This window comes from Eucyclogobius newberryi, unplaced genomic scaffold (genome assembly GCF_026437365.1).
Source record: "Eucyclogobius newberryi isolate DKJ021-1_F unplaced genomic scaffold, fEucNew1.0.hap1 SCAF_5, whole genome shotgun sequence".
NCBI classification, from domain to species: Eukaryota; Metazoa; Chordata; class Actinopteri; order Gobiiformes; family Gobiidae; genus Eucyclogobius; species Eucyclogobius newberryi.
The window spans coordinates 23,102,012-23,106,509 of NW_027316167.1; the positions used below are offsets into that span (position 1 = coordinate 23,102,012).

General features: G+C 40.0%; 1 long non-coding RNA gene across 1 annotated transcript in view; it reads left to right on the forward strand.

Moving 5' to 3' along the window:
• Positions 1-3,920, forward strand: part of LOC140381703 (uncharacterized) — a 44,061-nt gene extending 40,141 nt beyond the window's left edge. The window contains exons 6-7 of the long non-coding RNA XR_011931259.1: positions 2,639-2,719; positions 3,098-3,920. This is a non-coding gene — a long non-coding RNA (uncharacterized lncRNA). The remainder of the gene's footprint in view (positions 1-2,638; positions 2,720-3,097) is intronic.
• The last annotated feature ends 578 nt before the right edge of the window (positions 3,921-4,498 follow it).

The window sequence follows — 4,498 nt, forward strand, 5'->3', positions numbered from 1 at the left end:
TATATTAATTCATTTTCTACCGCTTGAGGAAGCCGGAGAACCCACGGTAACACGGGAAGAACATGCAGACTCCACTTAGAGAGATCATGTGACCTCATGTGTAACAAAACAAAATAAACTTTTTTTTATATACCGGTAAATGAGTTAAGCCCTTTCACAGTAGGTGCCTCATAGTTCAAAACGCCTCATTTTTCTGTAGCTTTTCTTATACTAAAAGTCCAGTTTATGTTTGCTGCACTTGCCTGCAACAGATTCCGGTTTGATATCCCTCTCAAATGTAAAAGAGGGAAACGGGGGCTGTTTGGAGGGATAAGATAGTTGATGGTGGAAGGACAGAAGCTGATGGAAAGCATTTGAAAAAGATCTGAAGCCAATCTTCCATGTGTTGACTGTACTGATTAGGGGCTTGTGCTAAGAAGAGCCTCTCGATCCCCTCATTTGCTGTGTTTACCTTGAGGCTCAGCACCTCACACAGCAGCAATGCCAGACCACATTTTCCCCAAACCTTCACATTTTCAACCTTACAATATCGCTTTCATCACACAGACAACTAGAGGTGCTCAGACAAAATAAAAATCAATAGCAGACTTGGCTTTTAATGACATAGAACAGATTTAAGTAACTAATTGGTCCATTCCGTTGAGAATATGCATATTTCTATAGAAGTGCTTGCGGCAGGGTATTTGTTCATATGCATCGTGATTTCATGATATATATTTGATCTTATCACAGACTTGTAAACTGTCAGCATGAATATAAGTTATAAAGTTACAGTTGTATATGTAAAAATACAATCATATGAATAGTAATATAATGAAACTGGTTTGAGAGAGCGCTGGTATAAAGTGTTTGTTTATTTATAGCAGTTGAAGGCGAGGCTGGCGGCTCGGGGCTGAGCGAGCTCGCACACAAGCTTTCCCCAACTCCCCAGCTTTCATTAAGTGTCATTACCAGTACTTTGAGAGCGCTGGTCAGGCTGAGACCCAGCATCCCCTCACAGATATTGGGCCATGCATATGGATGGATTTCTGATCCCTCTTATCCACCACTGAGGAGTGGGAATTAGGCCAGCGAGAAGGAGAGCACTGAGCTTAAAGGGTGCGTCCATATCTGGCCCTAATGGCAGAGATGGGGTTATTACTTCAACAGAGGGAAAAAGGGTTTATGCTTGGTTTGTTACGTCTCATATGGGATATCTAATAGTGCTTTCACCGAACTCTTTATTTTTATGCAAAAACAGGATGTGTTTTCTAGTGAATAAAATGTCTTATAATCTTGTGACAAAACTTGTTTTTTCAGTTTTGTCTTAAACTAACATTTGTAGTGGTTTGTGTTCATTAGTAATTTGGTGTTCTGGTTCACTCACTTTGAGAACATCTGCAGATTGATGTTCTGTTTGTTGTGTTTATTTATATATCCTTGAATGAAATATTCATATTGCACGCTTTCCAAGCAGAAGTTATCCAGATTTTGTGCAAATGGTACTCAGTCTTAGATTTTCACAATAGATTGCTGTTATTAAGGGGAAAAGCCAACTCCTTTGAGCAGTCATCTTCCTGGGAGGCAATCTATTTCTTTTTCATGCAGCAGAGTGCTGGACCAGGCTCTTAATGCACTGAAGCAAAAGTGCCTCAGTCCGCAACCTTTCACGCCTTCAGCTCCCCTTTATGTGATTGAATACTTAATAACTATGAGTCGCCTTCTAAAGCTTTTTTGGTCGTTCTGAGCACTTCTGTTCTTTTTTTCTGGGGGCCTGTTGTACCTGCCCAGTGCTGTGTCTACTTGTCCCAGACATGAAGTCAACTGATAGCCCACCTCTCCTCCAGCCCCTCTGACTTTAATCTTTGTCTTGTGCCTCTCTCACTCTTTGTTTGCCTGGCTGTCGGCCTGTCTTAGTCCATACATCAGAATTTGAGGGCGCGAGACCAGTGTTTCATCTTCCTCTTCCTCTGTGCCGAGTCACACAAACACACAGCTCATTAGCGTGTCCCTTGTTCACCGCTCTGGCACAATGTGACCCTGCCTAATTGTGTAGCATGCTCATTTGTTCTCACTGCATGATGTGACGATTGCTTATTTATTCTCCTGAGGGCTCCCGTACCACATTAAAATGATTGACTCATTTCATTCATTGCACATTTTCAGGCTTTATTTGATAAGCTCATTTCCCTCGTCTTTCCACTCTCATGCTTAAACTTGTAATGTTATCCGGGCACATTTTCATTCGGATGAGCAATAGTTTCTTGTGCTAATTATGTGTGTTATAAAATAATGTGGCCTGTGTGATTGTGTTCATTCTGCAGGACTTGAGCAACACAAAAGGCTGAGCATTAATGATGTAGTAGAATAGCTGAGGAGCCAATTGTGTACACAAAGCTGGCAGACGCGGTCAACAAGAAGCTTAAGAGGGATTGGGACATTGTGGGAGCACGGCCAGAATAAGCACCACCAATTTGCATTTAGTTACAATTTACATCTGGTTTGAGACTTGTTTTTCCAATGAAAACCCCATAAACCTCTCGGTCCATTCATGTAATGAGGGAGTGTTTTGACACCGAATGGGGCTTAACAATTGGCAGCTGATTGGGGATTTAAGCAGCATTGTTACAGCGTCATGTTTGTTCTTGTGATTTTGCAGTAGGTGAAGTCGATCTCTCCCTGTGGCCACCGCACGTCGCAGCGCTACAAGGGACACAGGAGCGCTACAGTGTGTCAATAGGTAAGTAATGTCAACCTGTAAGTAATGTAACATCTTAAATATTACACATTGCATACTGAGAGAGTTGTTAAACCATCACCTGATCTCTGCAAGTGCAAAGGGAAAGATTACAGGGAACATTGTTATAGTGAACGGATTTAAACTTTGTAAGTAAGTTTTCCCCGTGGTATTTTATTTGATTTTATTTAGTTTGTAGCTACATTGTTTTATTATATTGTTAGTCTCTCAAATGAAAATGACTTTGCATTGCTTCTAGGCTCGCGGCAGTATTCGGTTGATTGATCAAAAAAGCATTTAAGTGCATTGACACATCTTTTGTTTTTTTGTAACTCGTCTGCTCTTTGATCTGTTTGATTGCATGTGTTTTTTTTGCTTTAGATGTGTGCTGACAGCTGAGGAGAAGTCTCAGAACGATGCCGAGTTTCCAAGAAAACTGTGCAAAACCTTGGAAAGTAGGAGGTATTGCTTTTCCTAAATCATTACCATAATCTCTCGATCAACTATGCAAGCAAATATTAGAGCCAAACGGTGCAAAAGTTGAATGTTAAGTTTCTAAAGTTCATAGTTGCATTATTTAATGATTAGCAAACTATAATGCTTGAAAACAGCACTATGTCTCTAAGATTTTGCAGCTGTATATTTATATATTTTCGATGTGTAGGTCAGGTCATGTTCTGTTTCAATTCCATGTAAATCAAGTGTATAATGAACCAAAATGAGCTCTGATCTTTGCCAGTTACTGCATACTTTATTTCAGAAAGACAAAAAATACACTGGAGTCTGTTTGAAACCCCGCACTGCTGAGTGAGGCCAAAATCTTAATGAACATGGGCAGATAGACAAGAAATTGCAGCCAAATAAAAGAATAATAAAGGCATGTGAACCCTAACAAGTGTGCCTTTGTTCTTTCACTCCACCCACCAGAAGTTGGCCGCGTGAAAGCAGGCATTGTTGCAGCTTTGAGGGCAGCTCCGAGAGTTCCATGCCCATCGGCCTTCAATCACATGGGATGTCTGAGTTTGACAGTATAAAGTCTTTCTTCTACAATAAAATAAGACCCCTAAGCAATAGTGGATGAGCTCTTAGTAACCGCGCAGTCCACAGGGAGGTAGACCAAGAATGATGTTACTGTGTATATACAATGTTAGTTAGGAATAAGACAATGGAGGCTGAAAAACTGTGGTGGATGCTGCAGTTGCTTTTTTTTCTGGTTAATGATTGTTTAAAAGTTCAAACTGACATTTATTTTCTATGTCCCTTGTTCATTAGAAACATGTGTGATATAAAGGTTAGGAAGTTCAAGTAAATAGATAATTAGTTTTCAACATTTTAAAAGTATAAATATTGCTAATATTATTAACAGAGTTGTCAGACATGGTAATTGTCTTTGTGTGGGGTTTCTAACTGTCTATTCTTTGGGGGTTTCCTGTTGAATTTGAATGTGAAAACAAGACATGTTCTGGTCGGCTACACAAATAAGTGTTTTGTCTTGTCAAAACAATGTTAAGGTCAGTCATCTGAAAGTTTGGGGGAAACTAACTAACATGCCCTAACCTTGTAAAGCATGATATTTGTGAGTTCCCAAAGCTGGATGGAGAGTGCTACACATTTCACGCATTAGCCAGGTTAAACATGCCCACCATACAGATGGAACCAATCACGCGAAGGCAACTTCAAATAAAGCAGATTTGCCCGTAACCTTCCGCTTGTGTAAATATTTAACTAATGTTTACTCAAAGTTATTATCGTCTTACTGTCAAACCAAATAATAATTGACGT